This window comes from Chamaea fasciata, unplaced genomic scaffold, assembly GCF_029207755.1.
Source record: "Chamaea fasciata isolate MVZ Bird 193981 ecotype frontalis unplaced genomic scaffold, bChaFas1.0.hap1 SCAF_6, whole genome shotgun sequence".
Classification (NCBI taxonomy): Eukaryota; Metazoa; Chordata; class Aves; order Passeriformes; family Sylviidae; genus Chamaea; species Chamaea fasciata.
In genome coordinates, this window is record NW_027094091.1 from 13,550,975 (window position 1) to 13,567,752 (window position 16,778).

At 37.2% G+C, this 16,778-nt stretch overlaps 1 long non-coding RNA gene across 2 annotated transcripts; it reads right to left on the minus strand.

The window, feature by feature from the left end:
• Window positions 1-1,676: 1,676 nt before the first annotated feature.
• Window positions 1,677-8,869, minus strand: LOC136290973 (uncharacterized). Of its 2 annotated transcripts, XR_010721406.1 has the most exons (4): window positions 8,728-8,869; window positions 5,312-5,410; window positions 4,633-4,755; window positions 1,677-3,687 (listed from the first exon to the last, which is right to left on the minus strand). It is a non-coding gene; the product is annotated as an uncharacterized lncRNA (long non-coding RNA). The 2 variants fall into 2 exon arrangements; XR_010721405.1 differs by having other exon boundaries at window positions 1,677-4,755.
• Between the last annotated feature and the right edge of the window lie 7,909 nt (window positions 8,870-16,778).

The following is a 16,778-nucleotide window of genomic DNA, read 5'->3' on the forward strand; positions in this document are numbered from 1 at the left end:
AAATCAGTCCAACAAAAGCTGTCAACCTTGAAGGACCATGCCAGTCTCGTTATGCTCTGTTTTTGATACAAAAGTAGTGTGTTCATGTATTGCAAATAACTCTGAAAGTATGCAAATATCAAAAAGCAAATTTTTTGTCTTTGGGGATTTTTAACAAAAATCCGGTTTTTAAATGGTTATAATATTTCTGACTTAAAATATCCAATATTTAAATTGGTTGATGAAAATTTTTTGCATGTTTGGTTTTTTTGGATAGCTAATAGACATCTAGAGAAGGAAGATGGTAAAAAGAAACCTCTCTTTGCTTTGATGAATTTTCTGAAAATTATATCCCAGTTTATAAAGACTTTTGGTCTCCAGTTCTCTCAGAAGAAGACCTTTTTTTTTTTTCTGGGCTAAAAAGACTGAGAGGGATACAATTTAGCATCATAAAGTCACCCTAGGACATGCAGGTTAAGCTGCATAAATACATAATATGTATATTAATTACAGTAATAAAAAAGAATACATTATTGCACATGTAACATATTAAATATTATATTATGTATACTATTGTTATCTTATAGGCATAAAAATAAACAAACATGTGTTATCTATGTTATATTATGAAATCCATAATCTAAATTTGAACATTAATTATATTATTAATAAGAATCTATAGTATTAGTATGAAATATTCAATATACACCTATTCTCTGCACAAAGCAGGCAAATATAAATACATTTACTGGTTAGAAAATCAGATTTTTTTTCTCAAAAAAATATTTTTGAGTTAAGAAAAATTCAAACAAGGAGATAGGCCCACAGGGAACAGAGATGAAACACAGTCAAAATATGACTCCAGTGATAAACAGCTGTAGCTGATCAGAATTGAAATATTTTATTTTCTAAGTAAACATTTTATCTGGAGAATTTTTTTTTTTTTTACCAGCTCCTTATCATTACACACTCTTTTCTGTGATAAATAGGAAACTGTTGCATGAAGCCACTAAAAACATTTCAGGCTTCCCTCTGAAAATCAGGTCAAGTGACAAATTGCAAAGTATTCCTCCTAATGGATGAGAACATATAGGGTGGTGCAGGCTTGCTGGGAGGGAATGAGTCTGTGTTTTTGGTCTTCCATTTTGTAAATAGTTGTGGAAAACACAGAAAACAGAAGAAGGGGGAGAACTTACATTGGACTGGGCATCCGTAAAGCATCTGGAGGAATATTGGTTGTGTCATGAAAAGGCTCTTACTTGAAGTGTTTCTGCATGAGTAATTGTCATCAAAAGCCCCATGTCCATCAGAAGTAAGTGAGAAAGATTATTAGTGTTAAATATCTCTTCTTTAAACTACTAGTGAGGAAACATCATCAACAACAAGAAAATAACAGTCCTCTATCCCAGCCAAACACAACTGTAAATTCTTTAGATAAAGAGGATATGGAAACATATAGGGTTATTCCTCATCTTTTTGGATAATAAAACATATGCCTTTTTATGTCAGAATATCACAGAGTAAATAAAAATTCACTCCTATCACATAGGTCCTGTAAATGCATTGTCAACTTTGAAAAATAAGACAAAACAAACACAAATCATTGCAAAGTTGAAATTGCCATGTAGCATACTCAGTTTCATTTATAAGCAAACAAAACATTAAATTTGCAACAGTGACATGTATATGCTTTAATTTAGAAAATGTTTTTGTAAAATCTTTTAATAAATTTCCAGTCAATTAAATATTGAAACCATACGGAGATTGGTGATGTATTTATATAATTTTTTTTATTTTGTATAGCAGAATGGAAAAGAAAACAATAATGCTGAAAAACTAAACTGCCAAAGTATTTATTTAAACATCTGTCTGCAGGAGGGCAGGGTCTTTTGTGTTTATATTAAAAGTTTGTTTATTTTTTAAATTTTTCTTTGTTTACAAAGCTCTTTGAGGCTAAATGAACTGAAAGAAAGCTGTTACTGAAATGATAATGCAGTGCTTTCACGCAATCTGAATGGAAATGAAATGTTCTATTGACACACCTCTGAATGAAAAAAAAAATGTGTTGGAACTTTATTTTCTACCTAATAAATCAACTAATGAAGAATTTATGCATTTATATTGATGAGATAGTCTCAGAACAGTCCTTAGCAAGAAGTAACAGTTCTACATCAGTAACCCTCAGGACAAGAGGTTATTGGTCCATGGCATCAGGACTGACTATAGGGAAACATTAATGAACCCACGTGCATTGGTGATCCCACATGCTTCTGCCTATGGTCAAGGTAGTGCCCTTTCCATCTGGTTTTCCCTTTCCATGATTGCTGTCTGCACACAAGCCTTTTTAGAGTCATTCAATGGACCTCTGCCTTTCCCAAGAAGATGATGTTCCTTGAAAGGGATGGATTCTCTGTGCATGTGAAGAATGTGCTACTCATCCATTGTTTACTGAGAAGTCCAAGCTATTTACTGATTGTTTATGCAGCAATTCACCACACAGTTCTTGTTTAGCCAAATGTCCCAAGTTCTTGGTGACACACTGGGGAGAGTGAGGATTTACTGGGTATAGGGGGGTACTGATGAAAGTTTAGATATTGCTGCAGAAGGTGCAAAAAAAAAAATACAAAATGATGCTGGATGACCACTTGGACAGTGGGACCTAACAGAAAGAAGAGAGAAATGTGGGAACCTTCCACCTGAAAAGCTTTTTATACAGTTTCAATGTCTCTTGGCAGCTCAGTTCTTAGAAAATATTTTCCCATCTTTTTCAATACCTTTTTCATATGGAATGCATTACTGGGCCCCAAGTGTGATCTTTAAATCTGCCAGTTCATAATCTTGATAATTCAGAATAACAGCTTATCACAAGTTATGAAAGAATTAAACCTAAAATTCTGCTGCTATTACACCAACTTGTCACTGTAAATGGAATGATGGATTTCAGTGCGCTTCCTTGACAGAAACTTAAATACATAAAATTGGTATCAATTATCTCTGTTTGACACCATCGTATTAATCTTCCTACTGACTACTGAAATAGGCCATCCTAGACAAGTTATACCTTTGTAGTCCTTTCAAGTACGTGTTCTGTGCAAGAGCTTTCATTAATGTTATCATGCCCCCTGAGCCCACTTCTCAATAACTCAATACCACCCAATTACTGACATAAAAGTCTGTCACTTTATTTACAGCTCAGGAGAGTCTGGAAAGGCAGTATTAGATGTGCATAATGGAAACAATCTCAGGTCTAAATTGGTAGGAATGTTCAACTGACCTTGTGGACATACAATTCTCTCAAACTATTCATGTACTTGTATTTCACCATTAAAGAGTCTAATTACTGCTTTTTTTCCCCCGCTTTTTGAGACATAAAAATTTCCTGCTCACTGGGTATGAAAAGTAACACTTATCATTCACAGACCTAACAATATTCTACATAAAGGTTTCTCTGTCCTTCCATTAATTTGAGGAGATCTGCCCCATTTCCTTTGAAATGTCAAAGGGAAATTAAATGAAAAGCCTTACAAACTCCCATTTACAAGATGTCCACTTACTCCACAATTTGGCTATGACGTGCACTTGCTTGATATGTAAAGTAAGTCTCTCAGGGAGCAAAAGTAGCTGGAAAATTGCATTTTTATCTGTTTCAGATCAATAGGTAATATTTGGATTGAATAAGCCAATTCAGAGTTATAACCATGGAGTTGCCTGGAAAGGAAAAAAAAATTTAAGAAAAGTTTTATCTCTGGATGGTTCAGAGGGAACAATAGATAACAGAGATAAATGGGAGAATATATATTAAAAAAAAAAAAAAGAACTTCTGAATGAATACAGAAATTTGGTTGAGTACTCTTTTGAAGGTAGAAACTATTTCAGCAATATTCACCATACTGACAGATTTGAATACGAGCTGCTAAAATCTCTGTATAGAAAGACCTTTATTTATCCAAGGGAACTGTTATCTCCATAATCACTTGTTCCATGTCTTTCTTATCTCCAGTCAGATCTATTAAACTTTCTTTGTCTTTTCCCATATCCTGTCACCTCTCATACTTTAATTTGCAGAGCAAAAATAACTTGTACTTTGCATGATATAATGGGTACAGGTTGTAGGTTTTGGGTTGTCACTTTGTCACTGTATTAGTTGTCTATTTCCCATTCCGGAATCATGCCTCTTGTTACATTCAAAGATACAAAAAATATACAAACTCCACCATTCCGGCTAAGCTTTGGGCATGACTAGTTCTTCTTTACTTTCCAGCAGATCTAACAGTGTCTCATTTCTATTTTGAGTATAAATAGGCCATTCAGGCATTTGCCAATAGAAAAAAAAAAATAAATCAAAATGAAATACCCAGGGAGAAAAAAGGCAGCTAGAATAGAATCACTGTGCAAGCGGATTGTCTGATGGCTGAAATGAAGACTGCAGACTCCAAACATGTCCAACAGTCTTTAAGGAAGAGCAGTTGCAGTGCCCAGTGATTAGCTGTAAGGTACTGATCTGTGTTCAGAAGCAGCTCTGGTATTTGCAGAATCACAGAACATGCTGAGCTGGGAGGGACCCACAAGGATAATTACATCCAACTCCTGGGCTGGCAGGACACTGCTGACTCATTCAACTTTGTGCTGACCACGACCCCCCAGATCCCTTACCATGGCATTGCTTTCCAGCATCTCGTTCCCCAGTCTGTCAGTACACCCAAGGTTGCCTCATCCCAAGTGCGGAATCCGGCACTTTTTGCTGTTGAATTTTATATGGTTGATGGACCCCAGCACCTGCAAAAACATTTTTCCCAATGGTCCTTCTTTACTAATTCCCTGAGCACCTCTAGTCAGCTCTCCTCATGTTCAGAGCTGAGGTTTGGCTGGCATTTTTCCTCCTGTCAACAGATTTTAAACTCGACCACTTTGTGGTCATTGTGGCTAAGATGACCACTAATCTCTGCTCATGAGATCCTCTCTGTTGACAAGAAGTACAAGGAATCCTGCTATCTCCTGTGCTAGAAATTTTTAGGTGCATCCTGTCAGGTGTCAGTGGACCAGGTATTGAGTAGATACTCCCATGATACAACCACACTCAGCTGACAAATCAAATTGTTTGTCTGGCACCAACCTCAGAGCTGTGCATTGACCTGATAGATCTGCCTGTTCCTATCAGTAGTATTCATTGTTACCAGAATAATCCAGGAAATCACTACTTGTGCTCCTGATCCTTCTTCAAATTTTTCCCAGGCCCTGTAGTAATTTCTGATTGCCCATGGACTTCTCTTTGTATTTTTATTGCACCATCCCTTCCACTTTTTTCTCAATGCACCAGGCAGTTAATACAGACCTGTCAAACCCTGGAGCCCCTCCAAAGCTTCTCTTCATCACAGATCAACAGAATGTCACTTATCCCTCTCCCCCAGGGCAGGCACTGAAGGTTTCATTCCTGTCACAGAACAGAGAAAGACTGAGGAAAAATCTGAAGACACATGATAAGGCCAGGTCAATAATTTTTCCTTCTCATAGACAAGGTCCATGGCTGAGGCTGTAAGGGGCTCTCTCCACCCTTTAGGACTAACCACCACATATCCCAAGCTCTTGTTTAGCAGTAAAGCTAGCTGGGCTCTTGTGTAGAGGGGAGAGTAAATAGCCTTCACATCCTGCCTCCTCAGTACGGGAAGAGTCAAACCACTGCCTTGCAGTGGCTCACAAACCACGTGGGAATGAAGATGGCTTGATCACTTCTGCATCTATAACATTATTCCACAGAAGATAAAAGAATATGCATTTCCTAGAGTTTATATGAAGCCATGGTCTAGCCCAGAAGAGCTACTGGGCTCAGTGTGCTGCTGCACAAGGGAGATGTGAAGTCTTATGGTGTTGGTCAGATAAATGATCTAAAGGTCCTGCAGGCCTCAGCCTTTATGAGTCTATTATATCACACTCTTCACAATCATAGACCTAAAATATGTGAGTGCCCTACCACTGATAGATGTACTGAATGTTTTTATAACCTTGCACAAAGCATTTTGACTGCAGACAATTTGTGATTTTATTCACTGTAAGTTCTGTTTCCATCAAATCAACTTTGGTTTGACAAAGTAGCTCTATTTATGTTGAAGGTCACCCCTTCATAAGCAGTGATTAGTTGGATCTTTTCTACAGTTAATCCATCAAAGAACTTTATTTTTTTTTGACTTTGCATCTTCAAAACTATTTATTAGTTTGTTCATTTAAAAGCACAGAACCAAATCCTGCTGTCCTTAATGCAGAAAAGCTCTCTTAAAAGATTGAGCTCTTTTAGAACCCCAGATTTTGGTACTTAGATTACTTCTTTCTCAGTAACGATTAAATCTGTAAATGTTTTATTATCAAATGATATGCTTCATAGAAAAAAAAGATCATCCTGCTCTAACTACTTTTAGTTCACACCTAAAAAGGTTAATTGTCAAAAATGTTATTAACTTGACTGTTGACTGCTCTTGCATAGCAAATATAGTTGAATTAGCTTTTATCTTTCCAGTTCATTACAGCACAATCACCGTATCTGTCAATACAGTAGGCTTTAATACTGGATAAACAAAGTACAGAGGGGTTAATCTCCGTATCTGTGTAATACCTAATAATACATTCAGTGAAGAATCCTCAGAGCAAGAAAGCTCTTTATCATTTACTTAATAAAAGGATGCATGAAAATATGTCCTTACAGTTTTACTCAGGTATTGACATTACAGATAATGCATGATAACGAGGACACAGTCTGTGTTTACATGCGAGTTGAAAGTGATTCCAATTTATTTTTAATGATTCTAAGGATTAAAATAAGTCTTCTACCCTCTCTGAATCTTGTGATAAACTGCAAAGATTTTGCTACCCTGGTTTGGCTATCTATATCAAGAGTTATATTCCTGGTGCAAAGGCAGCCAACCGTTTATATGGGACAGGTGGTGGGAAAGGATTCCTGTGGGCACAGATATCAGGCAGGAATAACTCAGGAATTGTGCATCAAGGCTAAAACTGTCCCTGTGCCCCTGCAACAAGCACTGTCAGAAATGGAAGTACAACTTAATGAACCCCAGTTTAGTCCTGGTCTAATCTGGGGCAGAATCTCTAAACAAGATTCTTTATGCTAGGCCTGAGATAATGCCACAACCCAGCCTATAGATGTGTGATATAACTGATTGCTTTCATTAAAAAATTTATATAACTCCACTTACTCCCTTCCAGATCATTTAGATACTCAAATTTTCCATGTTTTAGTGCCAGAAATTCTATGAAAGGAGCACAGACTCTATGTTGTAATAAACTTTAGTATTTAAAATAGGTTAATAAAAATAACTTCATCCCAGAAGCATTTCTTGCACTTTTTAATGTCTAAATTTTAATTATTTAATTCTGAATTAGCAGAACTTGTTAAAAATGTTTGATTGTTTTTAGAACAGAGTGGGGTGTCTGGACACTGTCAAGCACATTCAGCTTGGTACTATAGTTCTTTTCAGGATCAACTGAAGATGCTTAAGCAACTATTGGTCCCTTACATGTGTTTGAATACAGAAGTGAATGCATTGTTATTCAGTACAGATAATTTTCTCTAGCCAAGAAAAGTGAAAAATCACTGCAGCAGATGAGAAAACCTCCAGCCCCAATGTATCTGTCTTACATAAAACTATTCTCCTCATAGAGTCCTGGCAAAAGAAGAATGTGGGTTTACAGAATAGCAACACTTCAGTTTTCCTCTCTGCAAATGTAAACGTCCTGAACATTGTATAGAACAATTACTTTCAATGACTGTATGAAAAACAGGAGTTGTTTGGGGGTTTTGTTTGCTCTGTTGGTTGTTTTTTTTTACAGCAGGTACAAATCCAGTGCTTAGACCTCTGGTGTTATTACTGTCCTTAACAGGTAAGGAGGTGTAGGGTGGTGAGCGAGATGCAGGATAAACCTCCCTGTGGTACTGCTGAGACACAGCCCAAGACTTCAACCACCAGTTTCCACCCAACCCCAAGCGGGGGCAGACAGACTTCAGCTGCTCAGAACCTTGTCCATTCAAGTCCTCCTTATCTCTAAGCATCTCCTCCCAAACAGAACCAACTAAGACCAGTGACAGCACTGCAAGTCTGTTTCTTAGACTCTGTGTTTCTATTTCTCACAGACATCCACCACATTTCCCCAACAAAAGCGACAGCTGGAGCCTGGGAATTCCTGGAGCAGGGTGAAATGGCCAAGAGAGATGGCTGGTATAAAAGCTAATGAAGAGAGTCTGCCTCTGGTATGAAGCTATATCTGCAGAGTGTCATCTGACAAGGACACAGGTGTTCAGGAATAGTATCAACATCCTCCTCTCCGAGTTCACCACCTTACACCTCTGAACTGTGCTGGTTTGTCCATTAGCATGGAACTCATTTCCCTTGACACTGTTGCCCCAATGCCCTGGTATCCCACCCTGTTGCAGCAGCCCTCTTATTAGAGAGTAAAAATATTAGAGAGTCTGAGCCAAGGCATAGACTTCTTGTTAGACACAGCATAAAAAGGGTCCTGATTTATTCCTCTGCTTATTCCTAGTCATCTCAACTCCAAGAATTCACTGACCCTGGCTGCAGCAAGCTCCTACAGTAAGTTTCCATTGCATTCTCTGACTGCTAGTTATTTCCTGATAAACTCTGACTGCATGTGTTAGTGTACAGACTCTGACTGCAGGCTTTTACCTAGCTAGACTATGGCTGAAGGTTCAACAACAGGCTCTAACTGCAGACCCAGACTGACCTCACAGCAGTGATTCTGTCACCCCAGGATCCTGGTTCATGATTCTCTCGTCCATGATTCTCTCGTCCATGATTCTCTCGCCCATGATTCTCTCGCCCATGATTCTCTCGCCCATGATTCTCTCGCCCATGATTCTCTCGCCCATGATTCTCTCGCCCATGATTCTCTCGCCCATGATTCTCTCGCCCATGATTCTCTCGCCCATGATTCTCTCGCCCATGATTCTCTCGCCCATGATCCTCAGGGTTCCTCCTCCCCAATGAGCCTTCCCTTACCAACTAACTTCCTCTTTTATCTCACTCATCCTTTTTCAATACAGCTGTTACTCATCAGGGGAAGGCTGTATTGGGTATTTAACACAGCTGTTACTTATCAGGGGTGAGGTCACCTGTATTCCCTTCTCCTACGCTACCCAGAAATTAGAAACCTTTATGTACCTATGCACCTACTGTGTGTGGTTTTGAGTGCTGAAAAATAAGAACATAAAGCTCTTAAGAGTGGATGCAAAGAAGGACTATGAAAATAGTGAAGCCATGTAAGGAGCAGATGAGGTTTCCTGACTTGTTCAGCCTGGACAAGAGGAGACTGAGGGAAGACCTCATCACGGTGTACAGCTTCCATATGAGGTGAAGTGGAGGAACAGATGCCAATCTCTTCTCTCTGGTAACCAGTGGTCAAAGCACTAAGCCTAAGAAAGTTCAAGAAGCATTTGGACAATGCTCTCAAGCACAGGGTGTGACTCTTGGGGATGGTGCTGTGCAGGGCCAGGAGTTGGAATTTGATGATTCTTTTGGGCTCCTTCCACTCAGGACATTCTATGATTCAATGATTATCTGTTGAAATATATTTGCACAGATATATATCCACATATATATTACTGCTTCCCTCTGGCTTTTTTCACAGCCATTCCTTGCAATTGAGGTGCAAGGCTGTGCACAATAGATTGCATTTGAGCATATCACATCTGCCTCTTTCTCTCATCAGATTCTCTCCACTCCACACCTCTCATACGACTGTTTCAGAGTCTGTGATTTTGTTTAGTAACTTTGAAAGTATATATAATAAATTTTGAAATATATAAGCTTTAAACGATCCAATTTATTCAAATACATCCTTCTGAAGACCACTTTTTGATTTTGAGTAGTAAAGAACAACATATGTTTGGTATTTCTGGGGATGTTTGGGCTTTGGTTTTTTGGGGGGTTTGTTTTTTTGTTTTGTTTTAGTGTTTTGGGTTTTTTTAAGGGGGAATTCTTTGGGGGTTAAATTGTTGCATTTTTGTCCAGATTATTAGCTGAATTTTACATATTGCACTTATTGGCCAACTGTACCTGACAGCTTCAGGAGAGACAAAAGTAATTTGGTGCCATTTTCCCCAAGTTTTTCCATGCCTTACTATCTGTAGCTTTCAATTTACCACCTTTTCAATGGTCTGGTCCTTGGAGGCCTCAGAGAGAAATTCATGTCGTTCACTGAAGACCTGCAATAATCTGTTGTCAGATTTCTTACTGAACATCTATGTGGGGCTCAGCAGAATATTATGCTTCAGAGAACAGTTATGTCATGCTCCATTGGTGGTGGGAGAGATGCAAGGAAGTAGGCAATGAAGCTATCAAGTTGGCAATCCTTTTGCCTTCCAGCTTCCTTAGGGAAGACTGAAAACAACTGGGTTTGTTCTAAATCCAGATGGAGCCAGTCCGTGGGAATCTGTGCAGGTTGTAACAGAACGTGACTGGGAGCACAGCTGGGAGTTAATCCCCAGAAGGATCAGCAGAGGAGGTGAGGGTTGAGGGCTCTGTGAGCCTCTGGGTGTTGCACAGTAGCTGAACACACCATTCATTGGCAATCTCACTAGAGCCTAGATGAATACAAAACTTTTGTGTCTCTTTATCAGCTCTGTGCCTCAGACTTTGCACTAATGTAAAAATGCAAATCCACAGCAATTAACAGCTGTTTCTACATTAGCAGAGCTCCCAAAGTTCTGCTATCACCATTTGTCTTTAAACATTTTATTAGAAATTTGACACCAGTGATGTGCTAATTAAAGTCCATTCCCTAGAATGAAGTACTTCTCTATACAGCGCTGTGGATTTATTCCTTCAAGACTGCCTCCAATTTCAAGTTTGCTTACAGCAAGTGTTACAAATAGTATTATTTTCATAGAGAGAATCATCATTGACATGGTGCTTAGGCTGCATTTCTGAAGATTGTTGATTTCTCTTAAGATCTGGTAATTCTCAGTGGACCTCATTTAGACACCAATGTTGTGTCCAAATTTGTTTCTGATTTTGCATAGAGAAGTTATGGTCACATATGTGGAGACACTCAAACCCATGCTGGGGATGAAAAGATAATTTGTCATAAAATGAAACTAGAAAGCAGCTCATATCTTGGATAGCAACAGAAAAAAAAAACCTTATTTGAGTTATGCATTGTTTTAAGGAAGAGACTACACAATGATTTAAAAGAAGTAAAAAGGAGCATCTCGCTTTGGAAAATGTCTTGTGGGCTAAAGAAACTGTATTTTCATTCTCTAACTTTCTGTAATCTGAATCACATTAGAAGATAATGAGAGGCATTCTTGATTGGATTTGTAATGAAAACAATTTGGGAGTGGAGTTGTTATTCATGTAAGTGTGAGAGGCAAACTTTTTATCAGAAAAGCATTGTTTATACATTTCAGTGAATTTGAAGGTTTGTTCTGTGAGGGAAAGGACTTCTTCCTGAGCTTGTTAGATGTAAATAATTTAAGATGGCAAAAAAGTATCCCATTTTATAAAACACTTAAATAATAGCAACAGCCCTTGAGATCCATTACGAGCTCATGGCTCATAATACAGAAGCAAAGATATTCAGTTATTCAGTAAACAAATTGGAAAGACATTATAATTATGGCTTATATCTCTTATTAGATTCAGCTATAATTCATCTCAAAGCTCCTCTGTAACTGCTGTGTGTTTTTTGAGGTAAGATGTTTTACAGCAAAGAGTCTCAATAGATCTCTAGGCACATATACATGCTACACTGAGTTCTAAACAGATGCCAGATACTACAAAATACCACTGTGGTATAATGCCTCATATTGGTTTTGGCTCAAATACTTTTTTGTTGTTGTTGTTGTTGTTGTTGCTGTTATTGTATTTTCATCACTGTGGATGTCTGAGATACTGACAAAATCATTATGTTTATTGTGTTGAGGATTTTGCACTGGTCCATGTTTTGGTAACAAAATTGTTTCCCCAGAATTTTAACACTCAAACCATGAAGTTAAGCTAGGAATTAAGCATACAGGAAAATACACACTCTTCTGTGTGTTTTACTTCCCCTCTGTTATGGCCAAATTAAGCACATTGTTTCAACACTGGTAGATAGAGACCTGGGAACGAATTCAAGTTCCTTCTAGGTGTTCCTGGGCAGTGAGTTGAGGTCTCTACATATATAACATCTCTGATGAATGATACAGTCTTCCCCATGGAAAAAACACTGCTAAGTGTCAGGTTTTTATAGTAGGAGTTAATTTATGTATACTGCATAACTATACAGGGTGTGTCTTGGATAATTCTTCTGGCTCAATGCTTTGGTATTGTAATCTCTTTAATTATGGGAGTTTCCTTGAACCCAGCTTCACCCACAGTAGTGGGTTTTCTGCTTCTGGACTTTTTAAAGAGTGAAGAGTTCTTTTTCTTTTCAGTTTGCTGCAATTTTGATAACTCTGTGAATACTACAAGGCATTCAGTCTTCCTTTGCACACAAGCATTAGTTCAGAGCACTGCCTTGAGCAACGGAATTCTTCTAAGTTTGTTGGTGTAAATACCCTAACTCACGTTAATTAAAATATTCTACCATATTCTATTTCACTTTAGATATGAATATGAAGGAAGCGTTTGTCACAGTTAAAAGTGTGAAGGGTTTGCCCCATTTTTTTTATTCCCTGTTAAAATCTGAATACTAAATAACAGAATACTGTTGGACAAGGTCGTATTTAAATTAGCCCACCCCAGCAGATGGACTATGTGATTACTTAAACTTTTTTTTTTTTTTGTGTACTACTTAATTTGAGGGTTTCTTTTTGTTTATAGCCTCATGAAGTCCTTATAGTCTTATTTTAACAGAAAAGTGAACTTTTGAGCTTCTAAAATGAAGATCCTCTGGGATGTAAAACACATCTTTTGTGAATTTTGCATAACTTATATGATTTGGGAAAAAAAGTGCTAAAATTTTCTGTAGATAAATCTTAAGCAGATAAAAAATTGCTGTATTATTTCTTGTTGAGCATTTGTTCTTTACTCACATCCATTTTCTTCATGCATAACTGAGCTTCTGTAAATATATTTTCTTTCAGGTTAGCTATTATTACTTAGCTCATTGACTTTTTGAAGATGAATGTTGGTTTCAGTACACAGATTTCTGTACTTGGCATTTTGTCCAACATCATCTGTAACTCTGAATGATGAATGACATTTCATTATATAAGTATTCTATTTTATCACATATTTGTTTATCCAAAGGAGTTCAAATATTGGTTATCAGAAATGCTGCTATGAGTGGAGAACCTCTAAATATGCTTATTGTGTACTCTACCACCATGATATTAATGAGGTATTCTCCCTCAGAAAAATCAAAAGGTTCATTTGATTTTTTTCAGAACATTAAAACAAAGATATTGGCTCAACTGCATTCATCATGAGCTTTGGTGTTACCTAAAATGAGTCTGTGATTTCAATCCAAAGGAGGAAAAGGGGGATGAGAGGATGGGATGGAACACAGATTCTTGTTTTGAGTCCCTGCACTCTCCCAGAGCCATGGCCTCTCTGCAGAACAACAGACTGTGAGGGACAATATAATCCACAGCACCTTGTGTTCCAGTGGCTGATTAAATATTTGATGTGTTAGGAGGGAAAACAAGCTCCCTTCTTTTCCTAGGGAGAGAGCATGTTGAAGAGCTTCAGTTTGTTTATCATTACATTATAGTGGCTTGGAGCTGATGAGCTGCTCTGAGATGCAGCAGTGAAAGACACCAGCCTTCTCACTTGGATTAGTTATTTTCCCAATTTTTTAAAATTCTACATTCATTTTGTCACCTTTAATCCTACTCTGAAATGTGAAATCATGAAAATTATGAAACAGTAGTTTAAAATTCTCCACTTTAAATTTTTTAGGAGGGCAGGGTTTGATTTCCTACAAAATTTAAATGTTTGTGGTCGAAGTCCTGGACAATATTGTAAGAGGGCAAAGAAAAATTATTTGGTGGGTGATAAAGGGTTTCTGTCTGTAACTGTTGTCTGTATTTTATGCTTTGCAAAGTCCAAAGATAAGCCTGAATGTCTCCTGTTATGAGACATTTTTGACTATCTGTCTTGTCAATCAGGAAAATTTAACATGCTCAGAATTCATCCTTACACAAGTTATTTTATTTTAAATTGTTATCTGAGTAAAGCAAGTATGAGGCTGTCCACACTGGCATAGACTGTTTTAATTTAGAGGGTTACTTCTCATTGTAATGACTGTGTATACAATCAGACAATGCAGAAAGCTCCATATCTTATCTGCATGTAAATTCCTAGACTGTTCTTCTCCTCAAAGTTATTTCTTAATTGTGTTGAAAACTAAAACTGGATGAATGACTGGTGATTTTTTGTTTGTTTTATTTTGTTTTAGTGGAAGGATTTTTTAAAATTAATTTTACATTAATGTAGTTCTCTAAGAAATATTTTTTGTCCGTCTTGATTACTTTGAACTTTTGAGCCTTATTAACTTAGAAGTTTTGTCTGAAGATAATTTGTAGATATTGCTGAAAATGTTTAGGTGAACCACCACTGAAACTAATACCTGGAAGTGTCCAGTGTGGAACGTATACAAAAGAGTTAAGGTCTGTTATGATGTAAGGCACCAAGCAATAGCAGCTTTCCTTCAAAACACATTACTGCTGAAAATGCACAAGTGAATAGATTTTGCCTGGCTGAGAAAGGAGTAACAGACTGTTCCAACGCATTGGGTAGGATCAAAAAATTTATAGTATGTAGACTTAACATTATACTCTTTTGCTCCTTAAATCATAGCCTTCTAGTAAACTTCAGCTGTTGCAAAAAAAAAAAAATATACACACACACACACACACACACATATATATATATACAGGCATAGGAGAATAATTCATCCCAAATTTCTGAGCTAAATACTCACAGGCTAAGAAAAACAAGGAGATCAGACCAGAAACAATGTTATCTCTAGACATTTTGACCAAAGATAAATTTTTTTGGATTTAACACAATGTCCTAGCACTAACCTTTCCATTCAAGTTGCTTGAAACTTCCCTATTACAGGATAAAACCCCTGGAATGATGGTAACCAGTTCTCCTCCAGCATGTGAAAGCCTTCCCAAGGGAAGAAAAGTCTGTCACACAAGACATGGTGGTGTTTGGCCCAGGGTGAGAGAAGTAATGGTGTGGCTCTTTGGTGGAGAAGGATGGAAAATGACCAAATGAAATCCCATCTCGGGGTGTCAGATATCAGAGATATGATATTTCTAAATGATCTGATATTTCTAAATGTGCAATAGGCAGAATAAAAATCATGAGTGCTAGACCTGGATAGTCATTTGGCTGGAAGATTTTCATTAAAATTTACACTGAAATCAACATTATCTCTTGAGAAATTTTAAGTTTTTCATGCTACTTCATACTGATTTTTTTTTCCTTAATATAAAATTTTGGACTGTTTTAATATACATTTTTCATTTCCATCTGCACAACTCCCTAGAAAATATATTTGGCCAGCCATTTAGCAGTGTTAGTAAAAAAATGTGCAGAAGGAATATCCTCATATTCATAATAGGCCACAAACATACTTATCAAAAATAACATTGACAGGTCATAAAGTGCCGTTTAGAAATAACATGTAATTAACTATGGACATCTTAATATTTTTCCATCCTTTTTCTGTGCAAGTTTATTTAGTAAATGATAAATGCAGAGGCACTAAAAGCCCACACAGGCAGTAAGGTGGTTGAGTGCCTGCCCAGTCCCTCTTGTGAACGTGTTCTACCTGTTTTAGCAGCCTGCACACCAGGGTGATGGTAGCTACTTACCTCCCTTCACCTACCACAGATAAGGGTATTTGGTTCTAGTTTACGTGCAAGTTTATGGAGGTAATTTCTCCAAATGATTATTTTTTTTATGCTTTTGACTCTGCAGATTAAGCATATTAAGTTTTCTTTTTAGAAGAAAGTAAATTAGAATAAATCAGAATGAATATTCTGGTTTCCTGACATACTGAAAATATTACTGGAAAAAAACACATTTTACATGAATTACAACTCAGAATCAGTTTGATATTTATTAGAACTACTCTAAACTAACCCCCACAGAAAAGAGTGCTGCTGGAAAAAGAAAAATTTTTTACACAGACAAACAGACAGCTTTTGTAATATTTGTCAGTTACAATGGCAGCAAAAGCAGCATTTAAATATGGCAAATGTGGAGTGTTGCTGCACTAAGTGTGATTGTGCAGGTATGGTTGCACCAGGCCAGCCTTTACAGCCACCATCTCAGTATGGCTGTGATTACACAGTGAAGTTCATAATTGGAACTGAATAAGTAGTGGGAGAAAAGGTATTTTATTTGGTCAGTTGTGATCCTCCCAACCACTCTTTTCATGAATACTGAAGTTTTCCACCTAGTATCCATACTCAGAACAGGAAAAATTTACAGTCCAATATGTAGAACATCTTTGAATAGTTAATTTGAAAGAACTGTCTCTAATTTATGGTTCTAATTTAATCTTTTTTAACACTGGTTGCCGATAAGGAAACAGAAACACAAAGTTGTACTTACTGGTGCAATGTAACAATACATTTCACAGTGCAAATCTTCACTGTTCTGTCTTTCTTTGGTCTTCAGACTAAGAGTTATTCAAAAGTGACTTGGAGTCTGGATCTCAGACTGGCATGAACTGCTCAAACGAGCCAGAAAATTTCCTAATTGTGAATAGTTAATTTGTTCCATGCTGTCATTGTCATCAGATATTTCCCCATTTCTCTTCTGCTTCGGTTT